This window comes from Peromyscus maniculatus, chromosome 5 (genome assembly GCF_049852395.1).
Source record: "Peromyscus maniculatus bairdii isolate BWxNUB_F1_BW_parent chromosome 5, HU_Pman_BW_mat_3.1, whole genome shotgun sequence".
Classification (NCBI taxonomy): Eukaryota; Metazoa; Chordata; class Mammalia; order Rodentia; family Cricetidae; genus Peromyscus; species Peromyscus maniculatus.
In genome coordinates this window covers 92,610,246-92,634,258 of record NC_134856.1, presented here as the reverse complement: position 1 = coordinate 92,634,258, position 24,013 = coordinate 92,610,246, and the positions used below count along the sequence as shown (strand labels likewise).

The 24,013-nt window shown below is 43.6% G+C and overlaps 1 protein-coding gene across 3 annotated transcripts in view; it reads right to left on the bottom strand.

The window, feature by feature from the left end:
• Larp4b (La ribonucleoprotein 4B) overlaps positions 1-3,569 on the bottom strand; it is an 85,997-nt gene extending 82,428 nt beyond the window's left edge. For 2 of the 3 annotated variants that reach the window (XM_076572884.1, XM_076572886.1), the window contains exon 1: positions 3,145-3,287. The gene's annotated coding sequence lies outside the window, so the exon portion shown is untranslated. Of the gene's footprint in view, positions 1-3,144; positions 3,288-3,488 lie in introns of those variants that run through there. The other variant, XM_076572885.1, reaches the window with a different exon arrangement.
• Positions 3,570-24,013: the final 20,444 nt, after the last annotated feature.

Genomic DNA, 24,013 nt, shown 5'->3' with positions numbered 1-24,013 from the left:
GCAGCTCCAAAGACATTAACAAGTCTAACAATTAAGCGCAAACTAGTTGGCCTGGTGGTACAGGCTTGTAATCACAGGGACTCTAAGACTCTAAGACAGGAGGACAGGCCGGGCGGTGGTGGCGCACGCCTTTAATCCCAGCACTCGGGAGGCAGAGGCAGGCGGATCTTTGTGAGTTCGAGGCCAGCCTGGTCTACAGAGCGAGATCCAGGAAAGGCGCAAAGCTACACCGAGAAACCCTATCTCAAAAAAAAAAAAAAAAGACAGGAGGACAGGAAGCTCAAGGCCTGTGGGCAACTTATGTGGGACTCTTGCCTTCAAATAAAAAATATATATATATTTTAATATGGGCTGGGGGTGTAGATCAGTGGTAGAGTGCTTGCCTAGCATAACCAAGTAGCAGGGTTCAATCCTAACCCTCAGAAGTAGTGGACCCACTGTGTATTCTAAAATTAACTCATTTAAAAAAAAAAAAAAAAAAAAAAAAAAAAAAACACCAAACAGATTACTTCACATGAAAAAAGAATATAAACAAATTGCAGGAGTAATCCTTTTCACAGGCTCAGCTTCAACGGCTGCATTTTCTTCCTCCCACTAGAAAAAAGTTGAAATGGTTCAATGGTGGAAATTACACAAGGACGCTGCAATTTCCCTGCTCCTATCAATCTGAAATTAAGGAAGGAATATCCCTTAAACCTGAGAGTATCTACAAGAGCACTGCATATGTTAGGAAAGTACAAAGAAACTCTGCCTTCATTCTAGGGTAAGAGCAAATGGGATTTACAGCAATTACACAGCACTTTCCCAACCCCTAAGACCATCACCCCTCACTAAAAGTGGAAGACCTAGATTATAATCCTAGCTCATATTTGGATGAAGTAGGAAGGCCGACAACACAAAACCAACAGTGACAGGAGTGTGTCAGCCATTTCTTGGTAGTATCAACCAAGCCTAAAAAGTTTGTAAACTTGTTGCAAATCTGAGTAGTTGCAGCTACTTGAAGGCACTATTTATTGTAATTACCATTAACAACCTGATGTCCAAATTTGCACTGAGCATTTTAAAATTACACTTTAGATAAGTTTGTGATGACTTCTTCAAGAAAACAGTGAAATATTTGTTTCCTTAGAATTCAAATGTATCTTTGTCAAATTCTGTACATATTTAGGGAAGCCAATAAGTTCAATTCTTTAAATCTCGGTTTTGTTTTGTTTTGAACAAAATGGGGCAAGCCCCCAGAACATTAAATATAAAATTGCTGCTACTTAATTTCAGCTATTCTTCTACAGAATGTAGTAATATCAATGCTAACAAACTTGTACACCCATATAATCATCTATTTTCTCTCTGAATCCTACTCAAATATAGTATAGCTCCTTTCTCCAAACTTACATTCTGCTTCAGAACCTGTCTTCTACTCGAGATACATATGATCAAGGGGAGGGGGGGGGCAACTAACAATAAATTAAAATTGACAGCTATAAGGTAGAATATTAAAAACAGCAATTCAGTAACAATAAAAATATCAAAACAGCCAACATCCACATGCTTGTGTTACATCAGTCTTATGAGGCTTTTATAGATGAGAAACTCTGCCACCAAGAAGATAACTTCTAATGACTAAGAGGCCAAGCCATTTTATTCATGTAAATAAGTCATCGAGTCACATTAGTAGTCCAAAATACAAGATGAAATATATTTCTAATTAGTGCAAGTTTTAAGGAGAAATATACAACTAAAAAAAAGTAGACCTTCAGAAAGCATTTCACTTTAGCAACTCTAGCAAACCTCCTGAAGCTCTTTCTTGTACAGCTTGATTACAAAACTGTCTTTTGGTATATTAAGCACGGAGAAAAGCCACAACTATTTCAACTTCTGTAAATTAACCCTGACTGTACATAAGGACAGCCAATCAAGTTGTGGGAGTATGAAAATCGCACACTGAATATACTATCAGACCACACAAAAAAGTGAATATCACTCTTCTTTCCTCTTGTGGTCTTGCTAACATCAACTCAAAACAAATCACAAGTGCATTTTAAATATTCACCTCAATTTGAAAAGGAAAGTAGCTAAATACCCTATTAAAAACTCCTTGGTTAACTGTGTACTACAAACTAATTCCACTGCAGCCATGGGAAGCCCTCTTGTTTATTCAGTTACGGAAAACTTCAAAGTTTCAGTTTATGATTAAGACAAAGTTCCAGTCTCAAATGGAAGTAAGATTGAGAGATCATTTTCTACAGGCAATTTTCTCACATTTCGAGTCAGTCCAAATTCTAGGCCACTTAATACCAAAAAATAAGGGGGAAACAGGATTACAGTCACTGAAAGTCGCAATACGCAATGACCTCAACTCTGAAACAAACTTAATGTTCTATTATACACCACTGAGAAGCAGGTGGTAAGAGGTTCCTGGCCTGTTCCCATGAGTCTTCACACTCGATTTTTATTTTTTAACTCTTTCAAAGTCGGCCTTGCTCAAATCTACCCAAAGGAAGGGGAAAAGGTAGCAGCATTCCAAACACACACTCGAGCAACAGGATCTTAACTTCCTGGTTCTAAAGGAATGCGATTCCCTAATGAGCAATCTCTCCCCGAAGCAGCAAGCGCGGCTGTCTGGCCGGTCTCCGGCGGGACCGAGGGGGGCGAGGCCACGGCGCCGCACTGCGGGTCCCCGGAACCCGCCCGCTCGACCTCGGGGCGCTGGTGGCCTGCGACCCCAGCCCATTCTCCTCAGCTGCATGGGCAAACCCACAAGGGCCAAGGGGACGCGGCCTCGGGGACGACTCTGCACACGTCTCACTTCGCTCCAGTCCTCTCCAGCCAGGGCCGTGTCAGTCAGGTCCGACCCCGGCCCGCAGGTCCTCCCAGGTCCAGGATAACCTGGGCCGCCCAGGCCACAGTCCGGCCTGCCCTGCCGGTCCCTCCATGGCCCTGCCCCTCTCTCGGTCCTCCCCAGCGCCGGCCCCCGCCGGGCCCCGGCCCTGTGCCGTCCCTCCTCGGCCGGGCCCAGCCCTGCCCGCCACTGGCCCAGTCCCTCCGGGAAGATGGCGGCCCAGTGACAGGCTGGTGCAGACGCGGGTCCGAGCACGGGGCGCGGAGGGAGGCCGCCCCGTCGGTGGCCGAGGACGGCCCGCTCACCTGTCAGCCGCCCGCCCCGCCCGACCGGCCGCCCGCGGGCTCGTCGCCGCAGCCCCGGTGCCCGGCGACCGCGCAAAACACGCGGGGACGGCCGAGGAGGGAGACGGCAAGAAGAGGCGGCACGGCCGGGCCGGGCCGGAGACAGCAAAGAAGAGGGGGCGCGGGCTCGGCAGCGGCGGCAGCTGATCCTTCCCCTTTCGGGCCCGAAAATGTCTCAACCTCGAGACTCCAGATCCCCAACGCTCCTTCCCGTTCGCATGAGAACACACAGATCCCACTTCCGGGGCCCTGCGGAAGTCCCACCCCCGCGCGGCCCCGCGCCCTACCCCGGCGCCCTTACCCACCCGGCCCGCCGACTGGAGTTTGGCGCCCGGGAGAGCGGCGCGTCATGGCGGCGCTGCGTGGTGATTGGCTAAGAGCTCTCGAGTCCGCCCTTCTACTTCCCCCAGCCTCTCGGCGAGCACCCATCTCGCGGCATCTGTGATTGGCGCGTGCGCGCACGACGGCGACCCCGCCCCGCCCCGCCCCGAGCTGCTGCGCGCGCCGCACCTCCCGTCTCTCCCCGCCCATTAGGCAAGCCCCGCCCTGTAGCTGCCTGAGCCCCAGGGGTTGCAGCTCGCTCTGCTTAGTAAGTGTGCGTCTAAGCCAGTGCTAGCTAGCCTGGGGGACTTCCCAGGCTGGCTGCGTCCTGAGAACGAAAGCCCCTCTCTCCAGACCCTCTGTATCCAGGACTTCAGACACGGTCCGGCGCTCCTCTACAGCTTCCAGGAACTCAGTGTGAGACAAGAGTGATTCGGATGAGCAAAAACACCTAGTCTTGTCCCTTACCAGAGAATTGAGAATAGCGATACTTTGGCCTTGTCAATTTTCTTAAAAAGTAAAAAACCCAAAAGGATGTTGCATTTACTCAAAAGTTGCTGCCTACTTCTCTGCATTCGTGCGCCAGTTGGATACTTTCTATAATTCCCCATTGAAAAGGCTCTTTTGGAACTCTATCCACAGTTACCGTCTACCTGCTCTACTCCTTGGTTTCCAGGAATAGTAATCAAGTGTTGAAGAGTCTACGTTTGGAAGGCTTCTTGAACTCTCATGTATTGGGTCTTTTTGTGGGAGTTTGTTCTCTTCTGCCCTGTGGGTCTTGCGGCTCAAACTCTGGTATTTGGACTTCGGAGCAAGCGCCTTTACCTACTGAGCCATCTCACCCACCCCTTTTGTGATGCCCTGTTGCACTCTACCAGCTTTAAGAATAGTTGCAAGTTAACTGTACTTGTAGACCCATTTCTTCTTGTGGTGGTTTGAATGAAAATGGCCTCCACAGGCTCATAGGGAGTGCACTACTAGGAGGTGTGGCCTTGTTAGAGCAGATGTGGCCTTGTTGGAGGAAGTGTGTCACTGGGGGTGGGCTTTTAGGTTTCAAATGCTCAAGCCAGGCCCAGCATCACTCTCACTTCCTGCTAGCCTGTGGGGCATCCCAGGCTGGCTGCGCCCTGAAAGCGAAAGCCCCGCTCTCCAGACCCTGTATCCAGGACCTCAGATATGGTCCAGCACCCCTCTACAGCTTCCGGGAACTCAGTGTGAGACAAGAGTGATTCGAATGAGCAAAAAAACTTAGTCTTGCCCCTTCCCAGAGAATTGAGAATAGCGATACCTCTGCTGATCTGTATGTAGAACTCTCAGCTACCTCTCCAGCACCATGTCTGCCTGCTTCCCGACATGCTTCCTGCCTTGATGACAATGAACAAACCTCTGAACTATAATCCACCCCCAATTAAATGTTTTCCTTTATAAGAGTTGCCATGGCCCCGGGCGGTGGTGGCGCACGCCTTTAATCCCAGCACTCGGGAGGCAGAGGCAGGCGGATCTTTGTGAGTTCGAGGCCAGCCTGGGCTACCAAGTGAGTTCCAGGAAAGGCGCAAAGCTACACGGAGAAACCCTGTCTCGAAAAACCAAAAAAAAAAAAAAAAAAAAAAAAAAAAAAAAAAAAAAAAAAAAAAAAGAGTTGCCATGGTCATGGTGTCTCTCACAGCAATAGAAACCCTAAGACATTTGTTCAAAGACCAGATCTCACTATTTCACACAGGCTGGATTTCAACTCACATTGATTCTTTTGCCTCCTACCTCCTTGCACTCCTGTGCCCTATTCACAGATGTGTTTCTAAAGATAATAAATTGCATAAGAGCGAGATTTCCTCTAGTCCTGGAAAGCATATACAACATTAATATTATTAAAACCTTTCCCTTCTCTGTAGTTCTGCCTGTTGTTATACCTCAGGGTATTTATTGTAAGAGCAAAGCAACTGGAACACTATCCAGAGTGCCAATGGCATTCCCTTCAAATACATCTTCTCCGTTTTTTTAATAAAGATCTCTATGGCTCCTTTTGTCTTTCCAACAGGATAACATTCTAGTACTATTTCATAGAAAGAAGGCCTTTCACAAACTAGTGAAAATAGCCTATTTCAGCCCCATCCCTTACCTTTCCTACCCTGTAGGGTGAGACACCCTAACTTTCCAATTGCATTAGTATACTAAGCATTCTTAAGACATTGGGTGAGGAACTGGATCTACACTGGAATAAAGCATAGCCTGTACACTCTATACAGTGCAGTTTACTGAAAGTCAAGTCAGTGTTTAACATGTGGTTTTTCCTATAAAACCATGCCACTCGGGATGTGGCTCAGTGACAGTGCTTTCCTGACATATGGAAGGCCCTGGCTTCCATTCCTAGCATGGAGGGAGAAAGATGAAAATAGAGAGACAGTGTAGCAGGAATCTTAAAAGTTCTTATTAATAAAATCAAACCCAAGGCCAGTTATTGGGGTGAACACTGGAAGGCCAGAGAGACAGAACAAGCCACAGCTATCTCACCTCGCCGGATCCTCAGCTGGTCTTGTCTCCTCAGACTGGAGGCCTCTGAGTCCTCATCCAGAATGGGTCTCAGCTGAATTACTGCTCAAAAGCCTGAATCTTAACCAGGCCAAATGCTTAACCAGCCAAAAAACTTGTAGTTTCTGGTCCTCACGCCCTATATATCTTTCTGCTTTCTACCACCACTCCCTGGGATTAAAGGCTGGCTTTCTGGGATTAAAGGTGTGTGTCACCATGCTTGGCTATTTCCAATGTGGCCTTGAACTCACAGAGATCCAGAGGGATTTTCTATCTCTGGAATGCTAGGATTAAAGGTGTGAGTGCCACCATTTTCTAGCCTTTGTATTTAGTGGCTGTCTGTTCTCTGACCCCAGATAAATTTATTAGAGTACACAATATTTTGGGGAACACAATACCACCACATTTCCTCTCTTTTTGTCTAAAATTAAAAAAGCTAATAACTAATACAAGAAAAACTATCTTCAATAAGTATATGCAATATACAGTCAAGATTACATTAACAATGTCTAGTCCATTAACATTTGACAGATCCAGACAAAAAACTCCATTATATATATTAACAATGTCCAGTCCAGTAACATCTGATAAACTCAGACCAAAAAATTTTCATTACTTATCTTATTTAAAACAAGTACTTCCTTTTTAAAAGTAGATTCCATAATCTCCCTTTTTATCTTATCATATCCATATTCTTTCTCTTTTCTTTTCATAATAGATTCATTAGTCTACCTTTTGTCATTTTTATATCTTCCCCCTTTTCTTCAGTGTAGATTCAGTGATCTACCTATTTATCCTATTATTTCTTTATCTTTTTTCTCAGAGTAGATTCGATGATCTATCTCATATCTATATTCTCTTTTTCTTTTTGCTTTCTAGGGGTGAAGATATCTTTAGGGAATCTTGAAAAGAAAATTTTTGGGTTAATCGTCAAGTCCTGTATCATTTGTCCATTCTCTGCATAATAGGAAAGTTCAGGGCTTGTTTCAAGTCCTTGTTCGAGTAGTCTGTCAGGCTGTATCATCTCAGCTAGTCCTCTCGAAATTGTCCTGACCAGTTTGTAGTCCAAAGTCGATTTTTCCATGGTGTTAATTGGCTTAATGGCTTTATCATAGTCCATGTGGAATCATCATTGTAGGATCCTGTCATCTTTTTGAAGATTTCAAAGTCACTGTAAGGCATAGTCATGGTTTCCTGCGGATTTTTTTTTTCCTCCTCTGTGGTTTGGAGCAATCACAGTCTGATAAATGTCTATCTCTCAGAACCATGAACATTCTTCCCTAGAACAGAAAATCCTCACAAAAATTTCTCCCCACCAAAATTTGTCTTGCCAAAATTTTCCAAACTGACCTTTGCTGATGCTTTCTTGTAACATGATGGTCCTGGCAATTCTTCTCTGAACCAGCAGCAGTAAACCCTTCGTCCCTGGTAGCAGCATCACCGCAGTCACCAACACGATGAGAAGGAGCTGGCAATGTGGAGCAGTAGCCACTGCTTCCATGGTCCCACCACTGTTTGTGGCTCAGTCTGGGCCAAAGCTTCTCCCAAACCTCCTAGGCCGGCCTCAAACTCGGGATCCTCCTGCCTCTGCTTCCTTCAGCAAATCCAACTGGCGTGCGCCACCACAACCGGCTGAGTGTAGCTTGGGCCTGAGCTGGGACTCACAAGGCCACAGGCAAACAGCTTTTTCATGAATTCGTAACACGAATGTTGGGCGCCAGATGTAGATGTAACCAACAGTCTTATTAAATAAGAAACACAGAAACAATGTAAAAGAGAAAGCCGAGAGGTCAGAGCTCAGAGCTAAAATCTCACACTTCCTCCTGCGGTGTCCCAGCTTCCCGAAAAGAGAGCTATATCCTGTCTGTCTGTTTTTTTTTATAGTATTTTGTTCTGCCTTCTCATTGGTTGTAAACCCAAACACGTGACTGCCTCGTCACTGTCTGTATGTACAGCCCTCCAGGTTTTAAAGGCATATGTCTCCAATGCTGGCTGTATCCCTGAACACACAGAGATCTATGGGATTAAAGGCGTGTGCCACCACCGCCACACTCTTGCTATGGCTCTAATAGCTCTGACCCCCGGGTAACTTTATTTATTAACATACAATCAAAATCACATTTCAGTACAATTAGAATACCACCACAAGACAGAGACAGACAGACAGAAAAAAAATTCCACGCTTACGGGTATAAACATAAATATTCACAAGTTAATTTGACAGCATGTCCATTTAGCAAACTAATAATTGCAAATTCTAGCCCATGGCCTATGATCTCCCCAGCCACAGGAGATACCCAGCATTGTAGTACAGGCATGACATTGTCTCTACAGGAATAGAGCTCAAATCCAATCAGAAAGCTGTGAGTTACCCCCTAATAGCTATGCCACTGTTGTACTAGTGGGCATCTCTTGCTTGGTAAGTTATTATTGCAGCAGGCAAGTTCCTGTGCTAGGTAAGATCTTGATGCCTTTCCTCCCCCAGAAGCCTGCATAGAACCCTAGCCCACTAAGAGGAAGTTTCCATGTTGGTTTAACATTGATTTCTCTATGTCCTGCAGCCAAACTGTGTGGTGCCTTCAGCAATAGGGTCTTATCTTGCAATTATATTGGGTAACCAAGGGCAATGACAGTTACCTATGCTGCTTTGGAGACCTTTGGGCCTCCCTAACCAATAACTCATAAGAAGGCATCCTGTGTATTGTAGTGAGATTCTCATTTAATAGCCTGTGTCTTCTAGTCGAAACACTGTCCACCCATTCAGTGTAATTATGTTCAAACATTTTGCTTTGTTTTTCTAGACAGGGTTTCTCTGTGTAGCCTTGGCTGTCCTGAAACTCACTCTATAGACCAGGCTGGCCTCCAACTCAAAGATCCACTTGCCTCTGCCTCCCAAGTGTTGGAATTAAAGGCGTGGGCTAACAGGCCCAGCCTGAGGCTTTTAATTTCTAATCTAGGCATGGTGGCCCATTCCTGTAATCACAACACTCAAAAGATTGAGGGAGGAAGATCCCAAGTTTGAGGCCAGTCTAGATTTTGCTGTTTGAAAGTTCAAGGACAACCTGGGCTACAGAATGAGGCCCTATCTCAAAGCAAAACATAAATTCTAATTGTTTTGAGCTACTCATTGCCCATCAATTAAACAAATATTGACTAAGAACTTCCTCTGCCTTGAAAGACTCTATTGAGTTCTGGGGATAGGACTGAAGAGAAATGAACAAATAAATAGGAAAGGGAGATGTAAGGAGTTATGAGAGCAGGATCTCAGACAACTTGGGAATGAACCAGGAGTGACAGGTAACCCAAGACAGGAGTGGAGGACCTGCTCACAAGCCTTCCTTATAGAATGAGCACCAGTTGGAAAGTTAGAGACAGGCCAGTCCTGTTCAGTGAGTCAAGATTTTATTATGAGGCAAGGAGGAGCCCTTAGAAGCTTTTGTAAGATTTGCTGAAGAGTTTCTCTTACCACAAAAGGGACCAGAATAGAAACACAATAAAGAACTGGCTTAGTCAAATTAGGAGGAAGTATCAAATTGAATGACAGTCAAACACTAGAATATGATGGATTTGTAAATGCATGAGTTCACACGGCTACTAGGGTGTGTGTGTGTGTGTGTGTGTGTGTGTGTGTGTGTGTGTGTGTGTGTGTGTGTAAATAATAGAGATTATGAGAAAAGGGAAAGCTCTTCTTTGCAGTATAATATTGGTTAATAAATGAAGAAGCAATTGTTTTAAAATATCAGCCATGCTGCCACTGTCATAGAACTTAAAATGGTCATGAATGCTGGAGTGAATGGAAACTGACTGAGGCAGAGGTTATATATGACATTTCAATACTTATTAATTTTAAAGGGAAAGGGCTTTGTTTGTTTGTTTGTTTGTTTTTCAAGACAGGGTTTCTCTGTGTAGCTTTGCGCCTTTCCTGGGACTCACTTGGTAGCCCAGGCTGGCCTCGAACTCACAGAGATCCACCTGGCTCTGCCTCCCTAGTGCTGGGATTAAAGGCGTGCGCTGCTACCGCCGCCGCCGCCACCACCACTACCCGGCAGGACTTTTTTGTAGTTGATAAATGTGTGGGCTCCTTCTGAATCAAGTGGACCAAGTCAGCAATAATGGCTTCCTGACTGACCTTAGTTGTTCCCCATGTGACTACTTCAGTCATGTGAGATTCATGCCCCAAACACACAAGCTAAGATTAGATATAATGAGCAAACTGATGTGTTGAGTGTTGCTGAAGCTCTATGTGATTGACGCACAGAGGTTCATAAATCTCTTCCCCCTGCTTATTTTTGCATGCTATATCTCCTCATGATAATTGAAATATGAGAATGATATGGAGGATTTTAATTTCTCATTGACATCCCATGAAGATGTGATACTCAAAACACAGTCAAAGAAATGAAGGTGTGTGTTTCCTAGGATTTCCCTCACTCCCTTGCTGAAGAAACAAAGGGGCCCAGGCCTCTGAGTCTTGCATCCTAGGAAGCTGTAGAGACTTACAGTGCAGCTGATTGGGCAAACACAGAACCAGGAAGAACAAAGTCCCGGCAGGAGCAGTAGGATGACCTGGAAGAGAGCAGCAACAACAAATGAAGGGACCTAAGGATGAGAGCCTGCAGTGGAGACTTAGGATTTGTACAGTCATAGAACCCTAGAAAGAGAGACCATATCTAGGGAGAATCAAGACCCCCCCACCAACCCTCTGCTGGCGTGTGTGTGTGTGTGTGTGTGTGTGTGTGTGTGTGTCTGTGTCTGTGTCTGTGTCTGTGTCTGTGTCTGTGTCTATGTGGTGCACTATAGTGTATGAGCTTGTACAGGTATGCACATGTGGAGGCTATCAGGGTCCTGTTTTGTCACTCTTCACTTTATTTCTCTGAGACAGGGTCTCTCACTGAAACTGGAGCTAGCCTAGCAGTCAGCAAGCCCCAGAGATCCTTCTGTCTCTGCCTCCCACAGCACTGCCAACACATCCGTGCCTGAAGTCACACTCAGCTTTTTATGTGGGTTCTGGGATTTCACATTCAGGTCCTCATGCTTGCTTAGCAAGCACTCTTACCCACTGAGCCATCTTTTCAGCTCCTCGAGAAAGATAAGAAACCTTGCTGTGTTGTGTGCTTTGGAATACCTGGGGGCTGATATGTTTACAGAAACCCACGGGGAAGACCTAGGCTGCTTTAACAATGCTTCAGATTGGGTTTGTGTCTTCTTTGAATGTAGCACTATTTTCTCTTATGTTGGTTGGGACTGCAGCTTGAATTCATGGTATTTCTTGTGGATTTCCCCAGGGAACATTTGACCTGCTTACTTTCAGTAATTTTTTTAGTTATTTTTGCAATATCATAGCCCAAATACCTGACAGAGATATTGAAGAGGGCAAAGTGTTATTTTGGCTTGGTTTTAGGGTGTTTCAGTCCATCATAGTGATGGTATGGTGGAACAGCCCTGCAAGGCAGTGGGAGTTTGGGGTAGAGACTGCTCGAGGCACTAGATCAGAAACAGAGAGCTGGGGGCAGAACCAGGAGTGACCTACTTCCCCCAGCTAATCCCTGCATCCTTAAAACTGGATCCCCACCGGGCGGTGGTGGTGCACGCCTTTAATCCCAGCACTCGGGAGGCAGAGGCAGGTGGATCTCTGTGAGTTCAAGGCCAGCCTGGGCTACCAAGTGAGTTCCAGGAAAGGTGCAAAGCTACACAGAGAAATCCTGTCTCAAAAAACCAAAAAAAAAAAAAAAAAACCAACAACTGGATCCCCTTCAAAATGACACCACTAACTGGGAAACAGGTACTGACAACACGATCCAGGAGGTATTCAAACACTAACACCTTTATAGTACTGGTCTATACCTACACATGAAATGGTTACTAGGCCCATGGAAAGACCTATTTTCATCTTGCTTGCCTGCCTGGTTGAGGCTCTAACAAAGAAAAGCGTGAGTTGGTAAGATTCAAGAGATTTTGAAAGGACCCCTAGTTGGGGATTGGATACTTCCTGCAGAGAACCAGACTTCATATGTGTATTAGTAACATTTTTGTGGCTGTGATAAAACACGATAACCAGAAACAACTTATGGAAGTACGGATTTATTTTGGTTTACTGTTTCCAAGGGAGGGTTCATAATGGCAGGAAGGCATGGTAGCAGGCAGATGGGGCAGGAAGCAAAGAGACCAAGTTTTCCAACAGAAACACCAAGTGCAAAAGGAGCGGGGTTAGAAATTCTCCAAGTCCGCCCCAATGAAGCACTTCCTCCAGCAAGGCCACTAAAGCCTATATAACCTCCTAGACAAATCACCAGGGGACCAAGTATTAAAATACATAACCAGTGGCAGACATTTTTTTTTTCATTTAAACCTGCACATTAGGCATATGTAAGTGTATTACCTTGAGCAAGTTTTAATCCCCTGGAGATCTGACACAGTTTGTAACCCAGCAACCACAGACACTGAACTTCATAAAAATTGAGGTGAATTTCCCTATGGGAAAAGGGCCAAAGTCCAAAGCTCATTGCCTGTCTTCCCGGCACTGAACTTCTTCCTGTTCTTCTTTTCATTGCTTCCAAGCAGCTCACATTCCACTTGACCTTCCCTACACCCACCACCCTTCCACCAAACTAGAATCTGTCCCAGAGCCTCAGTGAAAGCAAGAAATGGTGCCAGGTCCCTCCCAACCCTCACCTTGGGTGAGAAGTACAGTCACCTCTGAGAAGTGTGGTGTCCCAGCAAACACTCCTAAGAGTTGCTTCCGAAAATGGACACACATACCAATTCACAGACTGTATGGCTCTTTTTACTGGATAAAAATGATTCCCAGGAGGTCTGGGAAGGGAAAGCTGAACAACAGCAGGCTCTATTATTTTTTAGGGTTTTTTGTTTTGTTTTTGTTTTTGTGTGTGTGCATGCTCATGTGTGTGTGCAGGTAAACATGGGCATGGGGGTCAGACACCAACCTCTGGTGTCATAACTAGCTCATCTGCCAGCCTCTGACGGGCTTTTGCAGATTCTTAGCGAATGACTTCTATTTTTAACATTATTCAGTAATGAATCCAGTTGACCTTGGACTTTAATCATTTTCTTCTCTTTTCTGAATTCCATGGAGATACCTATTTTTGTTTCTTTGTTTTGTCAACATTATAACCTTAGATACCATATAATATAGTTGAGTGGAATAATCTTCCATACTTCACTTATATTGCAATTGTATCTTCCTCTAGGCATATTTTAGTCACTTCGACTAGACTCAAGGACAGTTTCCTAGATCCTCTTTGTGAAACGTTTGAAGCTCATCAGTCACATGCTGCCTACCAGTCAGTAATAGGAATCCCAGAGGGAGACTGGGAATCCAAGCTACTTTATGCTCATTCTCTCCTTCAATACACAAGTCAGATTTTTCTTTTGAGAGTCTCATGTTCCTAGATGAACCTCAAGCTCCCTATTTAGCAGAGGATGACCTTGAACTTCTGATCCTGCCTCTGCCTCCTGAGCGCTGAGGTTACAGGTGCCTGCCATCATGCCCAGTTTACATAGTATTGAACTCAAACCCAGGGCTTCAAGCATGCCAGGCAAAGCATCCTACCAACTGAGCCACATCCCCCAGTCCTGATTCATATTGTTTTATTAGGTCAGATATCTAAATCTATTGTTTTCTTTAGAAGAATCCCTATTTTAAAAACAGTTTTGGGTCTTAATTTTAAAGTACCCTAATGTTCAAGTTTCAGTGAAGTCATGTAGTTACTAAATTGTCAGTTATTTTATGTAGGGCAAAATTCTGGTAAGTGCAATTTTCATGTTTTTTTAAAAAAATGATCTTAAGTGACTGTTGAATACTTAGTCATAAAGGGGACATTTATTACCCACTCCAAGGCTCAAGGAACAGGGCCAGAGAGGATATGACAGTAGGAGTGAGAGGCAGAGTGATGAGGACACTGCCTTCTGGGCCGGACATGGCTGTTGCACCCTCAAACCCCCAGCAGATGTGATTGCCTGCAAAAAGTGGACTTATCAGCATCCATCATGGGGGAGAGGCGAGTAGGAGAGGCTCCGCCCCTCTTAGGATCTACAGGCAGTTAGTTCATGGTTGCTGGGTGGAGGGTGAGATTTCTGCAGCGAGCTAGCCACAGGCAAGATGCCCATGGACTTTGAAAGAATCCTAACTTGTACTCTTGTAAGCAACCCTAATAGAATTCACAGGGTTGTTAAAAAAAAAAAAAAGATAAGAAAGTAGCAGTTGAGAAGAAGCAGGAAGGAGAGGGAGACAAGGGACAGTGAGAAGGTGGTAAACATGCTCAAAAAACATTATATACATGTATCAAAATGCAAGAATGAAATCATTATTGTGCATAATTAACACATTCTAATAAAAATTTATAATAAAAACATGATCACATGTATATACATATACCACATTACAATCCGCTCCGCACAGATACACAACTGACACAAAGTTTTGTGTAATATTGACAACTGGTGTCCTACATCACATGTGTACTCCACAGCACCCAACTGTACACTTACAATGGTCAAACAGGTCAACTTTATGCTGTAAACCACTTAACCTCCATCTTAAAAAGCTTCATTAAATATTTACTTTTACTTTATGCCATGTTGGTTCTGTGTTGTGTTCCTTCTGGTTGCAAGCGTTTAAGTTGCTCTGTGCTTTGTTAGTGTCAGAGTTGCTGGTGGTGAAATGCTGACCTGACAGATGAGACCTCATTTCCACACAGTTCACAGGACTCCGCTCCCCCTAAAGAGTTCTGACCTCATAGTTAAAATGCATGAGCAAAACCAAGCTGATAATTCCCTCTATGTGCACAATCTGCTGCATCTGAAGATCAGATTTGAAACTCTACTTAGAAATGAGGGCTTAACTGTATGCTAGTAAATTATATTTCCTTCATCAATTTGAAATTTTTATCTGATTAAGTTCATTAATATTTCTATCCTTTTTTTGGTGGGGGGGGGGGTGTTTCGAGACAAGGTTTCTCTGTGTAGCTTTGTGCCTCTCCTAAAACTCACTCTGTAGCCCAAGCTGGCCTCGAACTTATAGAGATCCTCCTGCTTGAGTCACCACCACCTGGCTAATATTTCTATCTTTAATGATAAGAATTGCAAACACAAACAAACGCCTTTAGGGACCAGATAGTGAATGTCAGTGTAGGAGCTGGCTAGGGTAAGATAATAGTGAGTGGTGAGCCCATGGTCAACTAAGGAAGGGATGTGTGCCCAAGGAGGAGGTGTTCACATTTACTTTAACAAATGCTGATGCTGACATGGTACATAATGTGTGCCTGTAATCCCAGCAAGCTCTTGAGAGGCGGGAACCAAACCAAACCAAACAAGAAAGCACAGCACTAACTTCCATTTTGGCAAAGGGAGTTAGGTGATCTTGGACCCATAGTTCAAGATCTTGGTTAGAGAGTTTTTCCAGAGGCCCAGAAAGAAAAAGAAATCATAGTATCAAGGGATGAGCATGGGCTCATAGGAGAGTTTTAGAACTCGAGAGACCTGAATACAAAGAGTATGAAGAATGTCACAATAGAACACAAATTACAATGACCCTGCCTCTTCATTCTGATTGTCCAACTTAATATTGTTGAATAAGTCATTTGTAGTTTCTACCCACACAGGATTTTACCAGCAGTCCAAAGTACTTCTATATAATAGCATTAGAAATTATGAATACTGTAGACCAAGCACCTGGAAGTCACAAGATGTATTTCGTGTATAACATCTCCTGTATTCTAAATTGCACTGGCATGTAATTCATTACCATATTATAAGTAAGGAAAGCGAAACTCAAACACCAAAACAATCTATTGGAGATTCCCTTATAGGGAAATGGAAAGTTAAACTCGACACCGGAGTCTGAGCATTTTCCACTGGCCCCTCCCTGTGCCCTTTGTGCTGTGCCCGCAGAATGGAAGAGTCGATACAATGCAGCATTTTCACATTTCCTTCCATGGAAATTTCTTTTTTCTTCTTCTTTCTTCTTTTTTTTCTTTTTCTTTTGCTATATACTTTGCTTAACACAGCAAAGTGGAAGACAAATAGCTTTCTATATAAAGTAGCAATCAGTCTTACTATATGGCTCTCTAGTAGTTTGGTCATGTTGGGCTATCGCAGCCCATAGAATAGCTTCTTCTTCCACTGAAGAGAGAAATATGTCTTGTGGGTTCAGCTCCGGTTATACAGCTTGCACTAAATGAAGATGAGTGTCATTTGAAATCAAATGGAAATCGGAATCCCTTCGGTCGTGGGAGCTTGAACCTCTCACCACATCTTAGTGACTTCCGTTAAATCCAAGCAAATGTCCCTCCCGGTCTTGTTGCACCCCTGACTCATCCCCATCCAGGGTTATTCAGTGCCTAGAATTCAGTGCCCTCCTCCTTATCTTGAGCACTGTGTTGTTAAAGAATTCGCTGGAGGCCTGGCTCAGCAGTTAAGAGCACTTGCTGCCCCTGAAGAGGCCCCCCCACATGGCTTCTCACACTACTCTGCAACTCCAGTTTCAAGGGACCTGACATCCTCCTTCCAGTCTCCTCAGGCAGCAGGCACACATGTGATACATATACATATATGCAGGCAAAACATTCATACACATAAAATAAGAATATATAAATCCTTTTGAAAAAGGAAGCTCACAACAGACTTTTTTTAATGATAGGGTCCTTGCTTAGAAGACATTCTAACTGCATTCCTCCACTGTTTGAAATTCTCTATGCTAGATAGCATGTTTGTTAATCTTTTTTACTTCCCTTTCTAGCTTAAATCCAGATTTCAAGTTTATTTTTTTAGAACTTCATACATGAGCACTGCATCTAAGTCACTCCTGTTCCCCCATTTCCTCCCTTGTTCCCCCACCCAAATTCATGACCTCTTCTTAATTATTATTGTTATATACACACATGGTGTGTGTGCATATATGTGTGTACATGTCTATGCAACCCACTGAGTCTATTTAGGCTTATTCATATGTATCCAGGGCTGACTACTCGGGATTAGACATTCTATTCAAGAGCTTGTCCCCGGAGAAAACTGATTCTCCTTCTTTCAAGCTGTTGGTCACCCATATTTCTTCATTTAGGGGTAGGACCTTATGGAATTTCCCCCATCCACACTGGCATGTCCATTGATGTTGTGCTGGTCTTGTTGAGTGCTCATGGGTACATTTTCCTTATCATGTCTAGGGGATATTAGCAGCAGGCACCCAGTCCTCAGACTCCTACAATCTTCCACGATGTTCCCTGAGCTTTAGTGGTGGGTGTCACATTGCTGATACATCAATCAGGGTTGGACAGCCTTCTTGAACACCCGTTCTTTGCATTTTTACCTATTGTGAATCTCTGCAATAGTCTCCATCTATTTCAAAAAGAAGCTTCAGGTCCAGATTTTTTTTTTTTTTTTTTTTTTTTTTTTTTTGCGAACAAGCCCTGGACAGAAACAGTTTAGAAAAAAAAAGAGGTGTGTGTGTGTTGTGTGTGTGATGGGGGGGGGCAGTTATGCTAATGGAAAGGGAAGGTACTAGTAGAGAAAACAAGGAGATAGTCATAGAGTAGGTGAAGTAAGTGTCCCAGATAGCTAAAATATTTACTTGCTGGCCAGGAAAAACTCAATTATGAAAGAATAGAAGAAGTCTCTATGGGTATTATATGATCCCTGGAACTTTCCTAAATTTATTGATTCTTTTTGTTTTAAACATAATTTTTTTATTGATTCTTTAGGAATTTTACATCATGCACCCCAATCTTGCTCATTTATTTCCCATTCCCTCTGTATCCACTCCTCATCCCCTTACCATCCCCCCAAAAGTAAATTTAAAAAATATTAAGGAAAAACAAAACAAAACAAACAAAAAACCCACTTTGTTCCTCCATCTTACCTGCCTCTCCAACACCTCTTTAGTCATCTTAGTGGCATTGGGAGTTGCGGTGTGTCATGTAGTATATATCCGTTGGTCCACTGATCTTGCGAATATTCATTATAATGAATTCTTGGTCTGGTTCAAGGCCTCTGGCTTCTAGTATATCATCAACACTGGACCCTCACTGAAATTCCTCCCAGATAACCTGCTGTTGCCCTGAGTCATGAAGATCCCACGGTCATGGTTCCAGAGGACCAGTCCCTTCACACACTCCAACAGGTCATGGATGGGGCAGATGATGGGGTGGGCCAATTCAAAGCCTTGGATGGGGGTCTGGGTGGTAGCTGATTTGGTCTGTCTGGGCCGATGGGACCACCCCTCTCAGGCGAGGGGTGGAGCCAGCTCTCCCACCCCTGTGGTGAGGAGTGGGGTCAGCTCTCTCAGGAGGGGCAGGGCCAGCAAAGGGTGGTGCTGGCTCAGCATGAGCCCTTGGATTTCAACAGGTATGGTTCTTATGGTCCCTTGTGGTAACATGGACCACAGAGATCAATACAGACCCCAACATGGACCCCAATATGGCCCTCCACAGCAGCTCGGCCCAGATGACCATCGCTCCACTGGTGGCATGGCCCTCGGACACCAACAGGGCCACAGATGGCAGCCCAGACCTTGGACATCTGTGTAGCCTTTGGTGGCAACACAGGCCACAGACATCAGCACAGACCCGGCTACAGTAGACCACGGTCCCAGACATAATCCTCAGCAGCAGCCTGGACCTGGATGTCAACTTGGCCTCAGGTGGTACCATAGGCCACTCAGATCAGTGTGGCTCTAATGGCAGCGTGGCCCTCGTCCACCAACATGGCCTCAGGCGGTGAGCCATACCCCGGGCATTCGAATGACCTTCCTGGTAAAGAGAAGCAACAGACCCTGGTTGCAGTAAGGCCATTGACCCAGACACAGCCCTCAACAACAGCTCAGGCCTGACGTCACCACAGCCTTGGGTGTCAAGCAGGTCACCCACATCAGCCTGTTCCTCACCTCCTTCACTTCTGCAGTTCTGCCTCTTTCCACAACACATGAAACCGTCTGCTTCTCTTTCTCTCCTATTTCTCCACCATATATTTGCTCATCATAAATGGTGCCTATCTGCCTGGTGCCTCAAGGGCCTGTGGATGTCTTTAGCCAGCCAGGGCCATGAGGACTCAGCCAGGCCTGTGGATGTCTTCCACCCGCCTGGGTTCAAATGTATTAATTCTCAATCCCCACTGCATCATAGCATGCTGAGATAAAGTAACAAAAATTAAAAAGAAACTTTAAATTATTTTACTTTCTAAAGATTCGAGAAGAAAATGTTTCATTGCTCTTGCTACTTAGGTGTTTGTTTGTTTGTTTGTTTGTTTGTTTGTTTTGTTTTTTGGGTTTTTTGGTTTTTTGGTTTTGTTTTTTCAAGATAGGGTTTCTCTGTGTAGCTTTGCGCCTTTCACAAGTTCTCTCTAGGCAGCCTAGACTAGCCTCAAACTTGTTAGCTTCTTGCCTCACCCCGGCAAATGCTGGGGTTACAGGCATGTGTTACCATACTCACTCTTTACAATTTTGATTGAAAAATTGGTATGTGTGCATGTGTGGTGTGGTGGTGGAGGTGGTGGTGGTGGTGGTGGTGGTGGTGGTGGTGGTGGTGGTGGTGGTGTGTAATATACATGTGGAGGCCAGAGTCAGTGCTTGGCCTCTCCGCCTTACTTATTTTGAGACAGGGTCTCTCATTGAATCTGGAGTTCACTGATTCAGCCAGACTAGCTGGCCAGCAAGCCTCAGTGGTCTTTGTTTCTCCCTCTCGGATGCTGGGATTGTACAGGGATTTTACAATGCACTGCCCAGCATTGGGTGTGGGAAAATTCAAACTCAGGTCCTCAAGCTTGTGTGACAATCAGTTTACCAACCGAGCCATCTTTCCAGCCCCTATATTCCTCCTTTTGCTTGCATTTTCTACGTTCTTAATCACAAAGGCTTGCTTTAAAATGAAAACAAGTATGTTTGAGTTATCAGAGAAGGGAGTAACTGTTACTTTTAGAAGTAAGTACACAATTATCCACAAGGACAGGAAGGTGTGAAAGTCAGGTGTCTCCATAGAGACAAAACTGATATGTGTGTAAACATACCAGATGGGGATTTATTATAGCAACTAAGAAGTTCCAAGACAAGCACAACAGGTCAAGCTGGATGCTCTAGGATACATGTTTGAGGCCCAAACCCTGAGAATCTGGGGAGGAGGCTGCTGGTGAGAGTCGTGGAGTCCAAAGGCCAGGGTCACCTCCTCTTAAAACACGCTATAGACACCCCTAATAGTGCTGAGTCAGATTTCTTGGTAGTACTCCATCTAGCCAAGTGCACAACAAAATTGGTCATCACGGAAGGTGAGAAAATTACTTTGCTGCTTATTTTCAAGGCAATTAGAGTGGTGGTTGCCACAGTTACTTAACAAGCATGAGGAGATCGCCCTTCCTTTGAAGTCTCTCCTCTAATTTACTGTGGTGACATGTCTGAAGCATTTCAAATGCAGAGCCTAGGGCCTCGGGGTCCCCATTTCTGCCCATACAATTTTGTAGATTTTTATTTTGTTTTTTCAAGACATGGACTGTGCATCCCTGTCCTGGAACTCCCTCTGTAGAACAGGCTGGCCTCGAACTCAGAGATCCACCAGCCTCTGTCTCCTAAGTGCTGAGATTAAAGGTGTGTGCTACCACCACCCAGCCACATTTTTGGTTTTATTATTATTATTATTATTATTATTATTATTATTATTATTATTATTATGTGTGTTTGTAGTTGCATGATGTGTGTGCTTGCCATGGTGTGTGTGTGTGTGTGTGTGTGTGTGTGTGTGTGTGTGTGTGTGTGTGTAAAAACTTTGTGGAGTCAGTTCTCTCCTGGGTCCTAGAGATCAAACTCAGGTTGTCAGGCAGAACATGGCCTCACCCACTGAGTCACCTCACTGGCCCCTATTGCTACCTTTGTCTACTTATTTAACTGTTTTATATTTTGTTTTTCCATTTGTTGAATAAAATAATTGAATTAGAAACTGTACTATGGCTAAGCAAGGCTAATATAGTTGCTTTTTTTTACTTCAAAAACAATTTTTTCTTTAAGGGGAAAAAAAACACTGAACAGGGGTTAGGTTGAAGATGACTAGAAAAGAGAAATGTTCTAACACTGACTCTGAACCATTTTTATCTGCTACGCTCTGGAGCAAACCTAGCACAGACTGAAAAGGAAGCAAGAACCAGCACCCCATCATGAACCTGCAGGTCCTGCCAAGTCCTCGCAATAAACAAATGAGTGCAAGTCTTGTTTTCTGTCTTTCAGGCATAGAGAAATCGTGGCTGTATTGTGTGATTAGTGTAAACAGCCAAATGAAGCGCTTCCTGGGTAGCAGGAGGGGCCAGTGGCCCACAAACGCTAAGGAAGGTTCCTCGGACACAGTCCCAGTTAGTGAGGGTGCACGGTATGGTTCCGGGAATAAGGGAAGACCTAACATAACCTGGAAGAGAACAATGTGTTCTCTGGCCCCGGAAAGCAGAGGTGAAGAAATACCAGTTTCTCATGTGTAATAAGTAGGGCCTTCTTTAAATATTAAAAAAAAAAAAACAGCCTAAATCATGAAATTAATCATGCTTTTAAAAAAGTTACTAAAGCAAACAAAACTTGCTCCACCTCTGCTCTAGTGAGATGGCTAGGAATGTGATCATGGACTTAGGACCTCATAGGGCTGTACAGAAGACACCAAGAGCAAGGCCTTTCTGTTCCTGAGGGGGGCATGCTCCCGGGACATGCTTCATGCAGTCCTTAACCCAAACTCAAATACAAGGGCACACTACTTTGGGTTGTTTTTTTTTTAATCAAAATTTTGATTCTAAGATGGTTATAATTTATATGTATTTGTGACAAATGATGCAGAAAGATCCTGTGTGCCTTTTAACCACTAAGGTAACATTTTGCACCACTGGAGTTCAATGTCATACCCAGGCTAAGGCAGAAAACATCTCTCAGTTCCCCTTCTACCTTAGAGTTGCCCACATGCTTCCCAGCGACACCTCTTCTTTAATTCTGGCGACCTCTCATTCATTGTCTCCATTTCTATAATAGTGTCATTTCCACAATGTTCTATAAAACCTCTCATTCATTGTCTCCATTTCTATAATAGTGTCATTTCCACAATGTCCTATAAGTGGACTCTTTTATAAACTTAGGCATAGGCGTCCTTCATCCAGTATAATATTCTGCAGATTAATTCATACCATGGCATGAGTAAGTAGGATTTTTTTTCTTTTTCGTTGCAGAATAGTGTTATGTAATATGGACTTAGTCTTGTTTGCTTAATCAGCCACTTGTTGAAGTACAACTGGATGGTTTCCAGTGTGGGGCTATGACAAATCAAACAGCTATCAGTCTTTGTGTATAGGTTTTGGTGTGAACATAAGCCTTCATTTCTCTGGGATAAATGCCAAGGTATGAATTAATCATTGGGTTGTATATTTAACTTATTTAAAATGGTCAAACTGTTTTCCATAGTGGCCATATCCTTTTATGTTCCCACCAGCAATGTACGTGTGAACCATCTGGTTTCTTGCCACCCTCATTTAACATTTGGTGGTGTAACTATTTGTTACTTTAGCTATTCCCTTATTTCCCTAGTGCTGGAAATCAAACCTAGGACCTGGAACATGCTAGGCAAATGCTGCACAGCTGAACTGCATCCTGTGTTCTCCTGCAGTCATTCTGATAGATGTAGTGATACAGTGGGTTGTGGTTTGAATTTGCATTCCCTGGAGGACTCACTGTATTTAGTATTGTTATGTTGAGCATCTGCTCATACACTTACTTGTCAGTGGACATCACCTTCAGTGAAATGTTTCTTCTTCTTCTTCTTCTTCTTCTTCTTCTTCTTCTTCTTCTTCTTCTTCTTCTTCTTCTTCTTCTTCTTCTTCTTCTTCTCCTTCTTCTTCTTCTTCTTCGTCTTCTTCTTCTTCTTCTTCTTCTCCTTCTTTGCCTATTTTTTAATTGAACAATTTTCGGAAGACATTGAATTTTGTGAATTCTTCATATATTTTTGATGCTAATTGGTGCGGTACATGGTTTGTGGGTATTTTCTTTTAGTTTGGAGCATGTATTTTCATTTTCTTAATAGGTCCACAAAAAATTATTTATTTATTTATTTATTTATTTATTTATTTATTTATTTATTTATTTATTGAGACAAGGTAGCACTGACTCGCCTGGAATTTGCTATGTAGACCAGGCTGTCCTTGAACTCACAGTAATATATCTGCCTCTACTTTCTGGGCTGGGATTAAAGGTGGTCATCACCATGTCTAGCTGAACGTTTTTGGTTTTGATGAAGCAAGCTCGTCAGTTTTCCTTTTGATTCACAGCAGGGCTGTGTGAAGTCTGTGAATTCTTGGCTTTGCCCCAGATCCTAAGCTGTTTTTCTGTTTGGTTTTGCTAACAGGCTCATACTTTTGCATTTTATATTTGAGCCTGCAATCCATCTTGATATGATACGGTTAGCTTTCTTTCAAAAATTTGTTGCAGCTATTCTAGTTAATTTGTTTTTAATATAGATTTTAGAAGGCTCTTTTTCATATAAATAAGAGAAATTTTTGAAACAATTAAGCTAAACCTTTATATTTGAGTACACTGGCATTTTCCTATGGTAAATGTTCCAATCCATAGATATTGCATGCATCTTTGTTTGGATTTGCTTTGATTTCTGTACATGCTTTGAAAGGACTATACCTATCTTATTTTTTCAAGTGGTTACAAATGTTGCATCATTAATTTTGGTTTTTTTTATCATTAGTGCTATTGATTTTCCTGTGGTTACCATGTATCATGTAACAAATGCACTTATTAGTTATAGGAATTTGAGGTTGACTCCTTGGGATTTTCTATGGAGACAATCATGGAATCTGAAAATAGGAGTCAATTACAATCTCTCTAGCTATCTCTACCTTTCCCTACCTCCCCCTTTTTTCCTTCTTGGATGATTTTCTTTCTTTCTCTTGCTTTATTGCAATGGCTAGAACTCCTGACAATATATTGGATAAGCATGATTCCACCAGTCCTGATGTC